At 47.7% G+C, this 21610-nt stretch overlaps 1 protein-coding gene and 1 long non-coding RNA gene across 3 annotated transcripts in view; one reads left to right on the top strand and one right to left on the bottom strand.

The window, feature by feature from the left end:
- Positions 1 to 21610, bottom strand: part of CRTC3 (CREB regulated transcription coactivator 3) — a 97720-nt gene that overhangs the window by 55362 nt on the left and 20748 nt on the right. The window lies entirely within an intron of this gene.
- Positions 4323 to 9650, top strand: LOC123388126. Its single transcript, XR_006602689.1, has 3 exons — positions 4323 to 6113; positions 6264 to 6427; positions 7252 to 9650. It is a non-coding gene; the product is annotated as an uncharacterized LOC123388126 (long non-coding RNA).

The raw sequence follows: 21610 nt of genomic DNA, 5'->3' as shown, positions 1-21610 counted from the left end.
AAATCTAAAAATGAAGCCATAAAGTATTACAAGAAACAAAGAGAATACAGCATGACAAAAAACCTAGAATCTACTTATAAACATTAAATTTTGCTGCAGAGAAAAAGTAGATGTCTGCATGAAAAAAAGAATGCACCTTAAAGAAAGCCAAAAGACACATATCATAGATAAATGTCTACTTTTACTAATACATAGAAAGCTCCTAAAAACACCAAGAGGAAAACGATTAACCACCCAAAAAAATTAAGGTCAAAAGATACAGATTGCTCACAGGAGAGATAATACACATGATTCACAAACATGGAGAAAACTTAGCTCACTCATCATAAGAGAAATGCAATTTAAAAGTACACAGAAGCATGAGTTTTCATCTACAAGCCTGACAAAGATCCAACAGTTCGATAAAACACTGAGCCGGGGAGGATGTGGGCAAACAGCGCTCTCATACGTGGCAGACACGGATGTAAATTGGTATAACTTCTGGAGGGACAGTGACACTATCTACCAAATCTTAAAATGCCCCAGAGAGTCCACTTCTAAAAATTCTTCTTGCAGATGTATCTGCAGGTGTATAAAATTATATGTCTATAAGGTCGTTCATTGCAACACAACACAGTGTGTGCATTTTTGAAAGTATGTTAAATAACTTATATGTTCATAATTAGGGAACCAGTTGAATAAATTATGGTAGAACCGTAAACAGAATACTACTGAGTATTCAGGAAAAAACACCACAAGAATAAGGATGTTATTTGTGAGCTGATATGGAAAGATCTCTAAGATCTATTAAGTGAAAAAAAAAAAAAGAAAGGCACAGATATCTGTATGGTTTAGCTACCTTCGGGGAAATGGGTAGGATAAAGTGGATTACACGTTTCTATCTGCCAATATCTACATAAAATATCCCTGAGAGAATAAAGAGACAGACAATACTCATAGCCTTTGGGGAATATATTAAGTATGTAGACTAGAGAGGGAAGGAATATTTATCACCGTGTAATCTTTCATCTTGAATCCTGAGCTGTGCAAACATATATATATGGAAAAAGAATCCATCCTAAAAAAAGCCAAAAAACAAATACCACAGATAAATGTATACATATGTATGTAATACATACATATTTTTTATACTATTTGTTTTTTGAATGTATACATTCATATTAAAATCAAAACCTATCACAAAGCCACAGTAGAAAGCCACATGCAGAATGCGGAGAAGAACAGGTAGTCATATCAATGGAACCAAAGCAAGAAACCAGGAAGAACCATCTCTGTCTCTAATCTCACATCAAAATAAATTCCAAAGTGGGGCCCTGGCTGGCTCGGTCAGTAGAGCGTGCGGCTCTTGGTCACAGGACTGTGAGTCTGAGCCCCATGTTGGTGGTAGAGATGATTTAAGAATAAAATCTTTTAAAAAACCACAAATTCTAGGGACACCTGGGTGGCTCAGTTGGTTAAGCAGCTGCCTTCGGCTCAGGTCATGATCCCAGCGTCCTGGGATCGAGTCCCACATCGGGCTCCTTGCTCGGCGGGGAGCCTGCTTCTCCCTCTGCCTCTGCCTGCCATTCTGTCTGCCTGTGCTTACTCTCTCCTCCCCTCTCTCTGATAAATAAATAAAATCTTAAAAAGAAAAAAAAAAAAGTATCCTTTAAAAAACCACAAATTCTAAAGTAATAATAGTATCAAAACAAAATATGAGTTGAAAAAAAAAAAAAAGGATGAATGTTTAAGCAATCTTACTGTGATGAAGGCCCTTCTAAAACATACTACAACTTGTAATACAGAAGCCACAAAAAAGGCCAATACATCTGTCTCATTAAAATTAGCGCAGAAAACTCCCAAAGTGACTAAATGGAGACAATGTGTGGAACACACACGGCAGACTGTGGTGCACAGACTCTAAGGTTTTCACCCGACGGGCCCCACCTCCTGGAGTTCACATTCTGCTGAAATTCTCTGCCTGTGAGTGAGGGCGGACCTGTCACCTGCTTCTCGTCAACAGGATGTCATGACAGACTATTGCTCCTGTGATTATGTTATGTATTTGTAAGACCGTCTTGTTAGCAGTGCTGCTAGAGACTCTTCATCCGGAAGAAATCAGCTGCCATGAAGTCAGAGGCTATGCTGGAGAAGCCCACAGGGTAACAAAGTTGGGGGGGGGCTCATAGGAGTTGGGGAACAGGGGGAGTCTCTGGCAAGAAGGTGATGCTTTTGTCTTGCAAGCACAGCGACAGCAATTCTGCCAACTACCTGGAGGAGCTCAGAAGCATATTCCCAGCTTGGCCTCCGAGGAGACCACCGCCCCAGTCAGTATGTGGACTGCAGCTGGGGAGACCCTCACTAGACAGTCCAAACAAGCTATAGCCAGACTCGGGACCTGCAGAAACTGTGAGATAATAAAAGGTAATTTTTATTTTATTTGTGGTCATCTGTTATACAGCAATGGAAAACCAATACACAAAGAAACAATTTCCCTCATGCACAATAAACACTTCATGTAGGCCAATAAAAAGATAAAATAGTCAGTAGAAAAAGAGGCAAAAAGGGGCGTCTGGGTGGCTCAGTCAGTTAAGTGTCTGCCATTGGGCTCAGGTCAGGATCCCAGCGTCCTGGGATCAAGTCCCGGGTAAGGCTCCCCCTTCAGTGGGGAGTCTGCTTCTCCCTTTCCCTCTGTGTGCAGGCGCTCTCTCTCCCTCTCCTTCTCTCACAAATAAGTAAAAATCTTTTTTTTTAAATAAATAAAAATCTTAAAAAAATTAAAAGCACTATGATTAAAAAAAAAAATAGGCAACAGGCTTAAGAACATAGTCTACAGAATAGGAAGTACACATGTCTGGAGAAGCATAAAGAGAGGCTCCCTCTGGGTTTTGTGTTGCGTCCTTAGAGCACTACCCTACATATAGGGGCCACTCAACGTTATCTGCCAAATAAATTAACACGTTTCACTTTAAATGCCAAATAAATTAAATTAATTAATTAAATGCCAAATAAAATGAGATACCAGTTTTTTTACCCATCAGGCTGGCAAAGACAGAAAAGATGGGTGCAACCTGAACAGACAACAGACATTTCCCTAAAGATGATGCAGAAACCGCCAGCGAGCATCACTGCGCATTACGGAATTGCAAATCGACCACAGCGAGGTACCTCCCTGCACACACACTGGGATGGCCACTACCCCCCTAGTAACGGCATTGGTGAGGATGTGGAGAAATTAACCCCCGTCTGCACTGCTGGTAGGAACATGAAGTGGGGTGCTACTATGGAAAACAGCACGGTCCCTCCTCAAAAACAAAACAAAAACGGGATTCTCACATGATCCAGCAATCCTGCTTCCGGGTATACACCCAAAAGAACTGGCAGCAGGATTTCAAAGAAATATCTGCATCCCATGTTGACAGGAGCATTATTTGTAATAACCAAGACACGAAAGCAACTCAAACGTTCACCTATGGAAGAAGAAATAAACAAAATGTGGCAGATACATATAACGGAACACTATTCAGCTTTAAAAAGGACAGACAGGGACGCCTGGGTGGCTCAGTTGGTTGGACGACTGCCTTCGGCTCAGGTCATGATCCCGGAGTCCCGGGATCGAGTCCCACATCGGGCTCTCAGCTCCACGGGGAGTCTGCTTCTCTCTCTGACCTTCTCCTTGCTCATGCTCTGTCTCACTTTCTCTCTCTCAAATAACTAAATATTTAAAAAAAAAAAAATAAAAAGGACAGACATCCTGCCGTCTGCTTCAACAGGGATGAGCCTTGAGGATACCCTGCCCGGTGAAATGAGGCAGCCACAAGACGACGAGTGCTGCACAGTCCACCTACATGACTTACACAGAGGAGTCAAATTCAAAGACAAAAAATAGACGGATGGTTGCGGGGGTGCGGGGTCAACGGGGAGCTGTAGTTTGAAGGGTACGGAGTGTCTGTTTCGTAACACGAAACTGTCTAGAGATTGGCTGCACAATACTGAGAATATACGTAACATTCCTGATGAGTACGTTGAAAAATGGTAAAGATGGTAAATTTTTATGTTTCTTACAAGGGTGACAATGGGCATAAGTCTGGGGTAGAGAACAGGCACTCTGACGATACTGATGGGAGCCAAAACTGTTATCTCTTTAGTGAGTAACTTTACAATATCTACCTTAATTTTATTTTATTTTATAAAAGATTTTATTTATTTATTTGACAGACAGAGATCACAAGTAGGCAGAGAGGCAGGCAGAGAGAGAGAGGAGGAAGCAGGCTCCCTGCCGAGCAAAGAGCCCGATGTGGGGCACAATCCCAGGACCCTGAGATCATGACCTGAGCTGAAGGCAGAGGCTTTAACCCGCTGAGCCACCCAGGCACCACTCTACCTTAATTTTAAATATGCAAACAATCCTACCTAGCCGCTTTCCTTCTAGGAACATATCCTACAGACACCTTATAGAAATACTCAAAGACCGGTGTAACAAGAACACTCCCTGAAGTGTTGCTTCAGTGAAAATGTCTAAATGTCTGAATGTCCCTTAATAAGAAGCTAGTTAGGTAGATAATGGGAGAGCGAGATGAAGGTGTACCATACAGCCAAGGAAAAGAATGTGTTATCTTTACGTACTAATCAGGAAAAACGTCCAAGATGTTCAAGTCCCCTCTTGAGGTGGGAGTTACTTGGTATGGTGTGCTTTCACTGGTGTGAAGAACAAGTATGTGCATATGATACATGCCTGCATTTACACAGGAAACTTCTGGAAGGGTCCTAAAGAAACAGGAGGTACCTCTGGGGATCGCAATTGGGGGAGAATGTGAAGGCAACGGAAACCTGTACTTTTCATTTTATATGTTTCTGTATTAGCTGAGCTTTTGCAACAAATGTGTATTTCTTTCATATAAAAATTACTTTGGTGGGGCACTTCGCTGGCTCAGTTGGAAAAGGCCGCAAATCTTGGCCTCAGGACTGTGGCTGTAGAGATTACTTAAAAATCTTTTAAAAAATTTATTTGGAAGAGTAAGTGAGCAAGTGGTCAAGTAAGTATTTTCCAATAGCTTTACATTGCCCTTAGACAAAGTCTAAATGAGAAAGTAAGGTCCTTCTTGATGTGGTTCCTACTTCGACCTGCAGCCCTTCCCTCGCCACCACACCTCACACTCAGCTATGCTCCGGTCTCACCCAACTTCCCATTCCTCAGACGGGACAAACTCTTATCTCTCAACTTTGCCAAACACTGCTGCTTTTTGCTCAGGTCCCAGCTCAGACGTCTCTTCCTCCAGGAAGCCTTCCCTGGTATGCCCCCCCCCACCACCCTCAGTTAGGCAGCACTCAGATGCATTCAGCCCAATCTCTGAACTCCTCTACCCTGCGTCTTTCACATGGTCCTTCTCACAGTGACTTGTAAAGACGTCTGCCTCTCCCACTGAAGTTCAACCACGCAGTTACCATGCCTGTACGGGTCACAGTCCTATCTCCAGCAGCAAGCACAATGTCTGACATGTAGCTGGTGTTCAGTAATTAGTTGTCAGGTGGGACTTTTACTACAAAGGAAATACAACCACATCGTAGATAGTTGAGGAGTCCAGAAGCAGGAAGGTGGAATTAAGATCCTACCGTCCAAATACAACCACAGTGTTCCGCCAGGACTTGTGTTCCCTGGCCCTGTTTTCTCATAGCTGTATTCCCAAGCTAGACATTCTGAAAAGACCCTTGGGACACAGTCATTTTGGTTGGAGAACATTTTGCTGCACCCTGTCAGAACATGAGGCTTTTGTAAGCCAAAGTAAAGATAACTGTTTTTATAATCAAGTAATGTGTACAGCAGCCCACAGGCATCCCAGACCCTTTCTCACCATAACCTACCTCTCATCCCTGGGGACTTTCGCTGTGTACTTACTAATTAGTTTACAGCCTAGTGGGTTGTTTTGAAAACTTACTGTTACGCCCCCAAAATTATCACTGTAAAGAAGTATTAGAACATTAACATAACGTATGTGTTACTGAAGAAACTGTTAAGAATTTCACCGAGGAAAGAGTAAGAGATCATGCGGATGTGCGCACGTCCCTTCCCGTCTCCATATTGAGGCTCTACCCCAGGAAGGTCAAGATGGAAGACAAAGCCACATAAGATACAGGTGAATTCTCGGAGCCCTGCCTCATGCCTCCCTACCCCCAGCCTGTACCCCCAGCCCAAGGTTAGAGGTTGGCAAGGGGCATGAGATCTAGGCATGGGGTCTATGCTTTGTTCATTATTAGATTTTTTTTCTTTTTTCTTTTTCTTTAAGCTTCACAAAAAGAAAAAGTAGTCTCAGAGTGGCACCTGTCAGAAAGGCCCTGGAGACAAACCAGCTGTGTCCTAGCAGCCGCGTAGAAGCTTCACACGCTCCTGTAATCGCCGGGACATATGATCCATATCTCCTTTTCGGTTTTTTGCTCAACGCCTCCTCAGGTAGCTGTAGAGCCTTTACAATCGAAATTTTACACTGTACTGAGCTGGTGTATGATTTTTTTTTTAAAAAAAGATTTTATTTATTTATTTGACAAAGAGAGATCACAAGCAGGCAGAGAGTCAGGCAGAGAGAGAGAGAGGAGGAAGCAGGTTCCCTGCCGAGCAGAGAGCCCAATGCGGGGCTCGATCCCGGGACCCTGGGATCATGACCTGAGGCGAAGGTAGAGGCTGAACCCACTGAGCCACCCAGGCGCCTCCAGGTGTATGATATTTTATTCAAATCAATGATTTGCAATGAAATATAATCCCACAACATTATCAGGCCTCAAGTTTTCATTTTATGCCCTGGAATACTTTCTCAGGATAAAGTACCATAAGTAGAACTCATCAAAGAGTAAGAATACCTTAGGGGCATCTGGGCGGTTTGGTTGGTCAAACATCTGACTCTTGATTTCAGCTTAGGTCACGATCTCGGGGTCACGAGATCGAACCCCATGTCAGCTCTGTGCTGTGCGTGGAGCCTGCTTGGGATTCTCTCTCCCTCTGCCCCTCCCCCCACTCATGCACGCTCTAAAATAAATAAATCAATCTTTAAAAAAAAAAACAATCTCTATACTCTTCACACTAAATATCTACACTCTTCCTTCCTAAACTGCTTCCAGAAAGATGTGTACCAGCTGATAGCAACAGCTAGAAGGCAGACAAGAGCACATTTCATCAGCTCTGAGGATTAACTCAAATTTTTTACCCTGATTTAATGAGCAAAAAGAATAAATTGCCGCTTGGCTAATAATTAACCTTTACTGGCATCTACAATGTTCCAGGTACCGAACCAGGCCCTTCCTACCGTCATCCCATGGAAGCATCACTACGGCCCTATGACACGGTCCTACTACCATCCCCATCTTACGCTCCTGAATGTGTAGCTCACAAAGGGGGAAGAAGGCTTGGAACCCAAGCTGTCTAAACTCTATGGCCATACGCTAACCACTCCTGCTTCTGGCGTCTCCTTACTGTTCTAATCTGTGTGTCATGGCTTAGAGCGACAACAAACACACTCCCAAAGGTTTCTTTGCTGGGTGGACTTCCTAGCACCTGATTTTTCTGTCCCTGGCAAACACTAACAAGTCCAAAGGCTCAGACATAGCTTGAGAGCTGCCATTTCAGAGCCATGGTTTTGACAATGAGCAAGACAGGGTTTACAGTAAAAGCAGATGAATGAATGAATGAATGAATGAATGAAGAGAAGAACGTTCACAGTAACTACACAGCCAAGTCTCGGGGCCTTCGCAGCCTGTCTCTCCCGAGCGGCCAGGATGGGGAGCTCTGCGGCCTTAAAGGCCAGGCGCAGAATGGACAGAATCAAAGAGGACGGTCAAGTGCCCGATCCCCTGGGCAGCTTCAGAAGTTCTGCAGAATTATTCCCACTTCAGTCTTGTATGTGAGGGCGAGAGAGCAGCTGGTACCGGCCCTAACGACGTCCCGGGGCTAACAAATGAAGAAATCAGGAAATGATTTCTTTTTTTTCTTCAAGAAACACGCTGGTTGAATTTCCTCAACAGGTTTCAACTTCTGCATTCAGAGAAAATAGTTCTGTTTTAGTAACTCAACAAAAGAACAACAACAAAAACAACCAAAGAACCTGCCAGACGGATAGCTAGGAGTTACAAGCGTGGACTCCAGAATCAAAGAGCCTGGACTTGAAATCTGCCTCTAGTCTGGGTGTGTGATCTAAGGAAGTTGCTTAATCCTTCTTAGCCTCTGCCGTATCCCCCACAAACAGAGACAGTAACTGCCTAGCTCTGGGAGTACCAGGAAAATTACATAATGTGGACAAAGCACTGAGCGACAGTACCTTGTGCCAATGCGGTACATTTTCACCAACAGTGGGAGTGGAAGAAGTAGCAGCAGCACTTACACTAATAGAGGTAACCCTGTCTGGAGGGAGGGAAGAAGGGAGAGAGGTAGGAAGAAAGGAAGGAAGGAAGAAGTGGGTAAATTTCCTCTTCCACTGTGTTCAGAAACAAAGCGCAAATATGTTGGCCCAATGGTAGGAAGTGGTTGACAATCTCCACACGAAGTGAGCAGATTTTGATCTTAGCACCAGCCACTCACTATACTAGCAGAGTAACATTAAACCAATTACCTGATTTTTCTCGCTTTCAATTTTCTGACCTATAAAGCGAGAGTATTACATCAAAAGAGCTACGGGGTCTATTCTGGCTCTAAGAATTCTAACTCATCTGCCAGGGCAAGTAGTCCTGGAAAGATCTCTGTTCCAAATTAGAGCCGTCCATTACTGGCAGAAGCCCAGGCGAGACTTTTGCTTCCCATAAATGTTCCCCCTTTAATATTCTCTCTGCTTTGTTTTGAATTACATTTCAACTTACAAGCCGCTTCAAACCTTTTAAATGATAGCGCTAACTTAATTAATTCTAAATTAACGCCCCAAACTACTTAGAGACTGAACAGGCACAGACTAGTTGAAAGCATCTCTTGGGCAATTTCACGAAGGACAAGATGGCAGATGGGAGATACCGGGAAGGCAACACAATCTCTAATTCAGCACTGGGAGCCCGAGCTCTTGAGGCCACAGGCATCCGGGCAGCCTCCGTGGAGGACGAGTCATGACCTGTGTGGCTGTGTCTGCTCTGGCAAACAGCCCCCCGCCAGCTCTAATGTTTTGGACCCCCATCGGCCCACTCCTTCCTTGGCTAACTGGTCCCTTTCCTCTACTCTGGCTTTAGCCTCCCAGGGCTGGCCTGCCCTGATCACGTTCCAGGGTGAGAATCCTAGTTCGGGGCGGGGGAGGCTAATCTCAGGAGAGACTCCTCAATAGTCAGGTGACGGCTGAAAGGAGTAGCACAAAGCGGTCTCGGGTAGCTGAGGGAGTGAGCAGAATAGAAGCTCAAAGGAGCCAAGCAAGGGTCACACTGTATTAACTGTGCCTCTGAGGGCCCCTGGAGACCAGAAAGAGGCAGCTCTCCAGGCTGAGAAAGAGGAAGACGACGACACTTTTCCTAACTGAAAACGAATCGGTTTGTGCGTCTCTATTTGTTTCATGTGCAAAATACAAGCAAAAGCCTGGGAAAGATAAATCTGAGTTTGATTCCTGACTCTGTCACTGAACTTTTGCGTGACCTTGGGCACAGGACTGTGAAAGCAGCAGTTGGGGGGTAGTATGACTCTACTCTGTTCCCTTCCGCCGTGGCACTAACGGCCGTCTCTGGGGAGGGGTTTTCCCCAGCACCCCAGCAAACCAGCATGAAAGCAGGTGGTTACCGTGGTGACGGCCCCCCGGAGAGGCTGCGGGAGAAAATGGGCCGGGGAGCGCTTTCTGCACTCGCGTCCCGAGAGGCTGGGGGTAGAGACGGAGAAGGGCTCAGGCGGTCGTTAGCTAGCTGTTGTCCAGGCAGCCCATTTCCATACCGGGGAGTTCCTGGAGGCACAGACTGTTGCCTTTGAACAGGGAAACCACTTTGGTATCTGGCTTCAAGGCCTGTGTAGAATCTTCCACAGATGTTATCATGACTCCTGGAAAATGTCCAAAGTAATCATAAACAAGCAAAAGCTTCATTTTAAAGTTTAAAGTATGAAAACTGGCTGTTTCATAATACAGGGACCGATTCTGACTCCCAACTATTGTGAAACTGCAGGGAACAGGGACAAAACTTTGGCAGGTTCCACAGCCAAAAAAATGTGAGAACTTGAAAGTTCAGTTAGAGACGGCCGTGGCTCCACACGCAGTGCTTCTCCCTCTCTTTTATGACTTGGCAGTCCAAGGATGGACTGGGAAAGAAAGAGGGGAGAGCTGCTTCACATTATTTGACTTGAACTGCATGGGAGTCAAAGGGCGAGGGAATCCAGGGCCCTGGGCTGGGTCCTGGTGCTGGCTCTGTTGTCCGCCGGCCCTGTCCGCTCTCTGGGCACTCCTCCCACCTCTCCCCGAAGCTGCACGGGATCAGGGCATCGGCACACAGTCCGGCTGACCCCAGGACAGGCCCAGGAAGACTTTCCGTGAAAGTGGTTTCATCTAGTCAGCGAAGACCGAGTAGGATGTAACCAGCCTGTCTGGAGGAGAAGAAGCTTCATATAAATAGCTAAAGCTTCGGTCTCTAGCCCCGAGGGGGTACCTGCAATGAAAGAGAGGACGGGGTGCCTGGGGGTGTGCAGTCGGGTGGGCAGCCGAGTCTTGGTTTCCACTCGGGTGGTCTCAGGTTCTGGGGTAGAGCCCCATCGGGCTCCACGCTCCGCAAGGAGTCTGCTTGGGATTCTCTCTCCCTCTGCCCCTCCCCCTGCAGGCTCTCTCTCTCTCAAATAAATAAATCCTAAAAAAGAGAGAGAGCGAGCAGTGGTGTCAACCATCTGTTGAATCAAACTGGAAGGCGGGGAGGCCCAGCGGCGGGTACTTCGCTCCACGGGAGGAGAGCACAGAGGCCGCTGCACGGCATTGACTGAGCAGTAACTATGTGCTGGGCGCGGTTCGAAGGTTCCTGGTTCGAGACCAGGAACCAGGTCCCTGGCGGGACTCCTGATCACCGTGTTGCGACACCACAGCACAGCATGAAAACTGGGTTTACTCTGACTCGCTGGGGGCGTGGGTTGTAGAGACGCAGGGAAGAGACTTCCTGAAGCTGCGTTTTCAGAGCCGGGACTGGGTATGGTGTCTAAGGTTTGCGAGGGACCGTGTGGCTGAGCTCCCAGGTGGCTGACAGGACAGTTCTCCATCGAGACTTTCCCACAGACTCGTGCTCAAACTGGAGCACAGGTGACTGTCAAGGTGCTTCCAGGATTTGGACTCAAACCAGACCCGCGTGGTGGGCAGGCGGGCCGCGGGTGCTGTGCCTGCTCCGTTCGGCTGCGACACCCAGCCCCGTGGGGCTCCGTAGGGCTTCTGTCACACAGCTGTGGGGAGCCTCGTGGGCTCGGAGCAGATAAGCTGGTCGCCCGATTTCTGGGGCTGCCCGTGTACCTCACCCACAGGGGACGTCTGAGGCATCTGTCAGCTGCCCTGTTTGTGCTGTGTCGTTGCACGAGGCTGGGGTGAGCTGAGAGGAAACTGCCCGCAGAGAACACAACGTATGCCTGACCATTGGGAGCCAAGCCCACAAATTCCAGAACTCTTTTGAAATTCCTGATTATGTGGCCAAAGTCTGGGAAACGTTTGGGTCTACTTGACTCTAAGAAAACACATTCTCTTTCAAGAATCTGCTAAAACCGAAGCGGAGAGCCACCGTCAGTGACGCAGACCGAAAGCCAGGATGGAGGGCTGCTGTCCCGGCTGAGAGAAGAGTCCACAGAGTTTTAGCACCCAGTGAATGACCTGTATTCCCACTGACCTGACCAGTCACGAACACTGGACTTCTAACCATACGAATGAAGGAAGACTCCAAAAACGTCAGAAGACAGATGCTAGTGTGGGAGAAACTCTTTGTAACACACGGACCACCTGTACCTCTAACACTCAAAGAACTCCTGCCACTTGAAAAGGAAGAGAGAGAGAGAGAGAAGTGTGCGAAGCTTATGGACAGGAAATGGCCAGAAGAAATGAAAACGGCCAATAAACATGTGAACAAAATATCAACCTCTGACCCATGATCAAGAAAATAATGATATGAAAATATGAAAATCACAGAGCCACGATCTCACACAGTCTTACCAAAGAGATAGAATCACTGCCCATATTTCATAACTGAACTTAAGCCTGAAGAAGTTTTAACTCAAACAATAGTTGACAGTCTCATAACTCTAATAACAAAGTGTATGTTTGTTCCAACGTGCTGCCCTCTCCGAATATTTGTGTCACAGCTCGGATCCTGTTAGTCAAGTCGCTTAACCTAAGACTCAGTTTCCTCACTGGCAAAATGGGAATCCCAGAAGCACCATCACCCAAGCGTGCTGGGAGGGCTGATGAGGAAACGCGTGCTCAGTGCGTGGGGCAGGGCTGCCCCCGCCCCCCACAGACACTCAGTGAACTCAGACCCTGCCCCGGCGTCATGTCAGGCTTGGGAAAACAAGGCAGTGAACCCAAGTGCCCTTGCCCGCAGCGAGCTTGCTTTCTAATGCAGTCTGACAAGGACACAGAATATGAGCAAGATAAAGCAGCAGAACCGTACAGTCTGGCTGGAGGAGCCTATTCCTGTGGAGAGATCCTAGGGGCAGCTCAAGAGGCAGAGAAAATGGGGAGTGTGGCTGGAGCAGAGCGAGGGAGGCAGGAGTTAGACAGATGAGTCGTGGGAAAGAGTGGAGAGGGAATCGGGCCCTTCCCGGGCAGCACTGCACTTTGGGCTCTGAGAGGAGAAGCCGTCGGAGGGCTCTAAAAGACGAGCGATATGGTCTGGCTCCTGATCTAAACAGGTGTGGGGATAACTGGAAGGGACAAGGACAGAAGCCAGGAGGGTGTTCGGGAGGTTCTCTGCAGGAATCTGGGGCAGAGATGACAAGGGCTCGAACCGAGGTAGTCAGAGACTGGACAGACTGTTAATGTAGCACTGAGAATGTGCTGAAGGCTCAGATGTGGGGCGGGACACGCCAGGGGAGTGTTAAGAATGTCTCCAAGGTTTTGGCCTGAGTCACTGAAGAATGGAGTTGCCATGTGCTAAGATAAGTGTCCAGAACAGAGCCTTCCTGACTGCAGGCCCTGCAGAACAATGAGAGATCTGGGGCACTCTGGAATCCCGTCAGAGGCAAAATCAGGAAAGTGCATCGGTCACTGTGTTTGAGGGCAGGACTTCAGTCCCTGGGAGGGAAGCTGATAAAAAACACGGCACTGGGATACGAATAGGTTACCATGGGATTCTGGCACCCAAGAACCAGACAAGAGTCCAGTTATCAGAGCGGAGGCACAAGGCCAACGTGGTGACTTGAAGCCAAATTACAGAGTGTGAGGCGGCCTCAGGCCCTCGGCCTCAGATGGGGCTGGGTTCTAGAGACAGGCGATAGGCTAGCTCGTCAGGGGTCAAGTGGTCCCGGAGCCTGGGAAAGGAGGCTAGCACAGAAGCCAGGAATCAGACAGACCTCATTCTATTCCCACCCACAGCCACATCATCTGGTGACGTCGGTGCATTACAGACCGATTCTAGGCCTTTAGAATGGGCAGGCCACAAGGCCAGTCACTCCGTGAGTGGTCCAGGCGTGCCAACACCCCACGAAGAGGCCCCATTTTGCACGAGTCTGAGATCCTCATGGGAAGGAGGAAAAGGCAGGTCCGGCGGGGGGCGGGGGGAGGAGTCAGGGGTGCTAGTTTCCCAGAGGACAACAAAACAAAAGAAAGAAGTGCTCTGGGGGCCAGCTGGGAGGCATCCATAGCTACCGCCATCTCCCTGTCCCCAAAAGGAGAGAAAGCAACCTCAAGGAGCAACAGCTCAGACCACGGAGTGAGGGGGAGCTGCTCTCAGACTGCGGCGTGGAGGGCCGGCGGGACAGCTGTTTCGCTCAGAAGTGCAAGGTTAAGCAGATTAACATGTGATTGGCCCAAGAGAGGTCTCTTCTGCTAAGCTTGTTCTCAGACTCCTAGACATGGATGAAATCATCTTCCTCACACTCTCTTCCCTAGCTGGAGGACAAGACATCTCCCCCACAAAATACAGAGAACTTTGTTTTAAAATTAAAGCAAGTAAGGGGACAATATCTATAGCAGCTCACTGTCTGATGATTTCATCTGAATATTTATTTTCCTATTTTCTTATAAGGATACATATTAACCACCTCATAATTCATTATAAAGAGAAGAATTTCTTCAGGCGGCACTATAAATGAAATTGCACTTACTTTCCAGAAATGACAGGTTCACACAGACCAGCAAGCAATTAGTAACGCAGACTTTAGTAAATATTCACTCTTGTTAATATGTAAACATCTGTATCAACCCCTGGTTTGCTCTTGGGTCACACTTCTCTGACAGAGATGTTCTCTGCATATTTGTACATCATAAATTAGCAGCCATTTCTGTTTTCCCAGAAGTTCTCCATATTAAAAGAAAGAACTCGGTTTCCAAAGCCATGTATGAGAGCTACTGCAGAGAACCTCGAAGCCCCAGGGAACAGGTGCCAGGCAGCCTGAGTCACTCATGGCCAAGGGACCGAACTGTACACACACCAGCCGCAAGGCCTGTATGATTAATTCTGTGCTTCAGTAAATATGCAAACGACTTTATGTCATGAACTTTGGAGTCATTCTCGAATAGTCGACACCTGGAATGCTCCATGTGCAAAGGCCCTGGATCTCTTATGGTTAAGGTAATAAAAATCCAGAGCGAAACTAAGCAATTCTGTAGGTCAGATATTTGTGCCGAAAGGCAACGAAGTCACATGTATTAATAATCTTACGAATATTTCTCCTCTTAAAAAGAGAACACAAATGTTTCTACTCTTTGGCTGGAGAATACTGCCTATGGAAATCTGTGATCAGAAATACAGGTGACTCATACACCAAGGTGTTTATTATTACATTGCTCTTAGTAAAGAAAAACTGTCATCAACCAAAACGTCCAACATATGGGGAAGTGGTTATAGATCATGTATGAAACATCTTGCTATTAAAATTGTACTTATAGGGGTGCCTGGGTGGCTCAGTCTGTTAAGTGTCCAACTCGTGATCTCAGCTCGGGTCACAATCTCAGGGTCCTGACATCGAGCCCCACGTTGGGCTCTGTGGTCAGTGTGCAGTCTGAAGTTATCTCTCTTCCTCTCCCTCTGCCCCTCCTGCCTTCTTTCTCTCAAAAAACAAAACAAAACCCTTAAAAAAAAAGTAAAATAGGGCGTCTGGGTGGCTCAGTTGGTTGAACGACTGCCTTCGGCTCAAGTCATGGTCCTGGAGTCTTGGGATCGAGTCCTGCATTGGGCTCCCAGCTCCACGGGGAGTCTGCTTCTCCCTCTGACCTTCTCCTCGCTCATGTTCTTTCACACTCTCTCTCTCTCAAATAAATAAATGAAATCTTAAAAAAAATAAAATAAAATTCTGCTTGTACAATGTTTTAATAACATAGGAAAATAATGATTATATAACGGCTGAAATGAAAAAGAAAGCCCAATAGGGCAGAAATATGGAGAATATTACCTATATATAAGCTGCATGAAAATTTTAAAAAAATTTTCCATTAAGTGGAAATTTTTGTTGATGAAATATAATTTTTTGTTCCTTTTTAAATTTCATGTATTTTCCAAATTGTACACAGTGAGCATGTATTACTTTTATAATGAACAACTCGTTCAGAATTATGGAATTATTGAATAATTACTTTTATGGAATTAAGAATTATGGAATAATTACTTTTCCTGAATGTCTAAGTCTAAAAATGGAAGCTGAAGGAATACGTTTTCACCTGCAGATCTTGCGTCTATGACCTGTCGTCCATCAAGCTTAGTTGTAAGCCTCTTAAATGGACGTTTTCTCAATAACCCTCATAAACCCAATAATATCTCATTCATAACAGGTACTCAATCAATATTAATTAATGAATAAGAAGTCAGGGCAAGTTACAGGAGCTGTTGACTATAGTGAAAAATGACTTCAGCCATCAAACACGCCTTCTCCTCGCGTGGACGTATGTCTGGAGAGGCTGCTGCCGGGCATGCCGTCGGGGAGGAGGGCGAGCAGGTGGACCACGCGGAGGAGCGCGAATGTGGGAGTGGGGGTTGTGCCCTCCACGGCAGAAAGCACCGCACTCCACCACCAGCGAGTCTCTAACACATTCTCTGCCCCCACACGGGACACTCAATGTTCTGATGTTGGACCCGTGTGCTCACCGGTGTCCCTGGGCTGTGCCCAACCCTGGGGGCGCAGGTCTGCTTTCTACAGATGCTCTGCACTTCCCCAAATAGGGCCGAACAGCAATAATGTTACGGTGGGGATAACTCGGTCCCGGCTCTTTTTTTTTTTTTTTTTTAAGATTTATTTAATTATTTGAGAGAGCGAGTGAGCACATATGTGTACCAGGGAGGAGGGGAGAGAGGGAGAGAATCCCGAGCAGACGCCACGCTGAGTGCGAGCCCGGCTGACAGATGGCTCCCACCTCCCTGAGACCGCCACCTGAGCCCAAACCAGGAGTCCCACCTTAACCGACTCTGCCACTGAGGAGCCCCTCTCGTGACTTTTTAAAAATACATTTTACCTATTAAAAAAGGACAAATTAACCTACGACACAACTTGCAGCGGAGGGCACCGTCCCCGCTGAGCTACCGCGGTCACGAGAGGGACGTGGGGGCCGGCACCTGCTGCTCCCAGCGGGGCACGGGGCCTCCCTCGTGCTGTCTGTGGACCTTATTCCCGCCCCTTCTCAGAGGCTGGCAGGTTTGAGTCGCACGCCCAGCTGCTGGGGCCAGATCTCAAGCCCGGGGTGCAGAAGCGGCTGCAGAGGGGACTACGGTGCGGGGGAGAGTGTGTGCGCAACAATCCTCAGAGGGAGAGACTCCCCCACCGCGTTCCCCCGCGCCCGGTTCTGCTCAAAGAGTGTTAGACACATTAACTCATTTACTCCTCACAACAAAACTCCGATCTTAGCATGACCACTATGACCCCCTGCACAGCTGAAAACTGAGACGAGGGGAGACCTTAAGGGACTGGCCAGAGGTCTCAGAGCTGAAGCGGCAGAGACCGGACTGGAATTCAGAGTCTGATCTTCTAGCCAGTGAGCCTCGAGGCCTCTGTATTACCCTAAAGCTTTACTTTGAAAATCAAACTTACGCTGGTGCTTTAGTCCTCACGGAGGACTTTTCATTGGTTTCACCCAAAAGACGGACTTCGCAGAAGTTCCCAGCTCTTGCAACTTTCCTGGCATTGAAACTTTATATTAACAGAATATAGGTCAGCTTCAAAAGCACTATTTGGCGTAGCCATGCTGTCCCTGACCCTCCAGTGCATGAATAATTGGGAGCACGTGAAAGGCGGAATGAACGTGGCAATATTCCAGTCCCCATGCTCGCGTTCCCATGGACACAGATGTTCCTAATTCGGTGTGTGGGGCCGATGTTTTCCTGCCCCTTGCACGATTTCAAAGGCCTTCATTCCCGACTGCGAGAGATTCATGAGCTGTCCACTTTCCTCTTTCATTTCCTAAGTCTTCTACTCAACAGGTGAGGTAAAAGCAGAGGGGGAAAGTACTACCCAAATCTGTATTAAAAATATGACTATTGGAGTGCCTGGCTGGCTCAGTCGGTTGAGCACTGGACTCTGGACTCTTGATCTCAGGTCAGGTCTCGATCTCAGGGTCGTGAGTTTAGGCCCTGTGTTGGGTCCACACTGGTCGTGGAACCTACTTTAAAAAAAAAAGACTACCATATTCTTGTATTCTTGGTTACAGTTCCTATTTTGGGACAGATGCGCATTCCAAAGCTATTAAATAAGCCCCTTTCTGTGCGTCTCACGATTCCCTCAAGCAGAAGAGGCGAACATGTGGCTGGAAGTCAAAGTCAAAGCTGAACCAGTGAGCAAGTCAAACACAGAGACAGAAACAAAAGAAAAAAGAAAGAAAAAAAGTCACAGTTCCAAAGTGCATGTGGATTAGGAGGTACGGACTCCAAAGCATAATTTGGGGACAAGGTCAGAAAAACGTCATTCGCTGAAAAAGAAACTAAGACATAACATAAAATAGCTATTAGTAATCAGTGAAAATCTTTCCCTAAAACATGCTAAGATAATGTGAGAATGTCTTCTATATCTCCTGCAGGAGGTCACTGCCCGATCTCATTGTATCTACTAGTATTTGGATAAAAGGGTATTGTTTCGTGCTGGCAGAGAGCGTGCTGTACCCAAGTGCAGGGCTGGCAAAGTAAGTTTATGACCTTGGGAACAAAATTCCCTCTCTCTTCTAACTTTTGAGCAGATGACTACGCCATGGAAGCCAGGAGCTGTGACGAATGAGCACACGCAACAGGGCTTAGTTAGCGGCTTGGGAAGGAATCAGTTGCTCTGCATCCTCACTTCTTAACTTGCTCTGGTTCCCATAGCTCCTGCTCAGTGCCTCCGTGTCGCCCATCCCCTCCACATCCCCTGCGGGTAACTATCACTGTTTTTACTTTACACGGAACGGATGGGCCGTGAAATGTAGAAGAGGGGCCCAGACTCGTGGAGTGAAACCCGGAGACCCTGCCTTACACCACAGCCTCCTCCTGGGCAGCACCCGGCAGAGCAGAGGCCTGGGGCCAGTGCGGCCAGGGGATAAAAGAACGGATGAGGGGCGCTCAAGAAACATGAAGCGGTGGGGGCTGGAGGCAGAGACAGACAGAACGTCTGAAGAACATCAGACGGCACAGGAGGCAGCTTTGAGACCTCTGTGGAGACTTGGGAGCTCACTGCTTGGGGACAGCTGAACGCGGGTCACCAAACCTCAGGACGTGAACCTGGCGGTGTTTCGCGAGGACAAACTGGGCCGCCGTGTTCTGGGAGAGGCTGGCTTCATGGCTTCTGTCTCCCACGCCTCGGGCAGAAGGGCCAGATTTCTGCCACCACAGCAGGCGCTTAAGAAATGGGTGCTGAATTGATTTATGATTTATCTATCAGTCAGTTAATGAGAAGCAAAAAAGAAGAGTAGTGAGTTCTCTTAGAGGAGGGAGCAGAACACAAAGCTGTCTCCGGGTCGGTCTGTTCATTTAGATGAACACCTACTCGTGTGTGTGTGTGTGTGTGTGTGTGCACATGTGTGTGCGCGAGTGTGCGTGTGTGTGTGCATGTGTTTAAAGATGAGCCCATCACACAGGCTTTCAGGTTAACTGCTACCTTTCACTGTGAGACATTCTGCCCACTAGAGATTTGATTGTGCAAAGCATCCTCTTTTGAAACGCATGTGCTACAGAGGAGGCAAAAGTTTTTTTTAAGATTTTATTTATTTGAGAGAAAGAGAGAGAACAAATGGGGGGAGGGGCAAAGGGAGGGGGAGAAGCAGACTCCCCGCTGAGCTGGAAGCCCAACAGGTATGGGATTGATACCACGATGTGACCTGAACTGAAGGCAGACGCTTGACTGAGCCACCCAGGTGCCCTGCAAAAATTTTTTGTATGAAATTTAATCAACATGTTCTTCTTATCATCCAAATGAGCACTTTAGCCAGGACACAGGAATTGGACTGGCTGAGGAAGGAAAGAAGGGAGGGGAAGATGGTCTTCAAGAACCAGCCAGGACAGGAAGGGGAAGCCTGGGCCAGCTGGGGCTGAGACTGGGGACGCGAGCTGGGCACAAGGACGCTCCCTGGCTGGAGCGGCGCTGCCCAGGGCCGTAGCCGCCAGCCGTATGTGGCTCCTGAGCACTTGAAATGGGGCCTGTGTGACAGAGAAACTGAATTCTGAATTGTATTTCATCTTAATTAATTTAATGTAAATAGTCACATATGGCTAGTGACTACCATACCTGGAGAGTGTAGTCATGGGGGTACAGGGGAAGGAAATAAAAAGAGAGCAGAGAGGGTGCCGGGGTGGCTCAGTTGGTCGTGTCTGCCTTCAGCTCGGGCCGTGGGATCGAGTCCCACATCGGGCTCCCTGCACAGCAGAGTCTGCTTCTCCCTTTCCTTATTTTTTTTAAAAGATTTTATTTATTTGATAGAGATCACAAGTAGGCAGAGAGGCAGGCAGAGAGAGGAGGAAGCAGGCTCCCCACTGAGCAGAGAGTCTGATGTGGGGCTCGATCCCAGGACCCTGAGATCATGACCTGAGCCGAAGGCAGAGGCTTAACCTCCTGAGCCACCCAGGCGCGCCCCTGCTTCTCCCTTTTCATCTGCCTGCCACTATCCCTGCTTGTGTGCTCACTCTCTCTAAGACAAGTAAATAAAATCTTAAAAAAACAAAACAAAGGGACGCCTGGGTGGCTCAGCTGGATAAGCCACTGCCTTCCGCTCAGGATCCAGTCCAGTCTTGGGCTCCTCACTTGGCAGGAGGCCTGCTTCTCTCTCCACCTCTGCCTGCCACTTTGCCTACTTGTGCGCGCACTCTCGCTCTTGCTCGCTCTCTCTCTCTGATAAATAAATAAATAAATCTTAAAACAATACAAAAAAGAACACAGACAAAAATTAGTAGAGGGGCACCTGGGTGGCTCAGTGGGTTAAAGCCTCTGCCTTCGGCTCAGGTCACGATCCCAGCGTCCTGGGATCGAGCCCTGCATCGGGCTCTCTGCTCTGAGGGGAGCCTGCTTCCTCCTCTCTCTCTGTCTGCCTCTCTGCCTACTTGTGATCTCTGTCTGTCAAATAAATAAAATCTTTAAAAAAAAAAAAAATTAGTAGAAAGTGGTAAATACAACCTTCCTACTTCAAAAGTGTTTCTGAGCAGTATTTGTGTTAGCAACTGCTGGTTGCTTCGGCACCAGTTTCCAAAGCCCTGCTGCTCTTCTTCTGCGTTCATTAAGTCCTTAGAACAAGGACTCACTGTCATTATCACCAAAAGGTTCAGAGAATTCTGTGATTTGCTTAAGAGGACTCAGCGGGAGGGTGGTCTGCAGCCCCTCCAGAGCCGCCTGGATGGCATCAAGGAGCCTCAGCTCTTGCTTTCAGGCAGGTGGACTGCCAGATGCACAGGTGTGTGGGTCACCTTGTGGTCGCGCCCCATGCCTCTGTGGGGATATTCTGGGAGAGCTGTCCACTCCTGTCTCACTGCAGAGCTTCTCACCTGCTCGGAACGTACCTGCTGCGGCCGGGACCATTCTTTGTGCCGTGGGGGCACAGCCCTCCATGGCTCCCCAGCCTGCTTTCAAGCCTACTGTTTGGGGGACAGGAGCCGGCAGAGCTCTGAGCAGGGAGCTCTGGCTGCAGGAAGTAAAGGTGTTTCAGATTGTGCACGCCAATACCTACATGCTACTTACAACATTACTCTGAAATTCAAAGATGGCAGCTCTCAAGATCTGGCTTTCACATATACATCCAGGACTGGGGCAGGGGCACCTGCTTGGCTCAGTCGGCTAAGCATCCGACTCTCGCTTGCAGCTCAGGCCAGGATGTCCCGGGATCCAGCCCCACATCAGGGTCCGTGCTCAAGCTTGTGAGGAGTCTGCTTGAGATCGTCACTCCCTCACTGTCTGCCCCTCCCCCTGCCCCTCACACACACTCTCTCTCTCTAAAATAAATAATTTTTTAATGAAGATTTTAATTATTTCTATGACAGAGAGAGAGAGCACGAGTAGGCAGAGAGGCAGGCAGAGGGAGAAGGAGAAGCAGACTCCCTACTGAGCAGGGAGCCTGATGTGGGGCTTGATCCCAGGACCCCG

Source organism: Mustela putorius, unplaced genomic scaffold (assembly GCF_011764305.1).
Source record: "Mustela putorius furo isolate JIRA1106 unplaced genomic scaffold, ASM1176430v1.1 tig00003875_pilon_pilon_pilon, whole genome shotgun sequence".
Taxonomy (NCBI): Eukaryota; Metazoa; Chordata; class Mammalia; order Carnivora; family Mustelidae; genus Mustela; species Mustela putorius.
The sequence above is the reverse complement of the archived record's forward strand: the minus strand, read 5'-3'. Positions and strand labels throughout refer to the sequence as shown.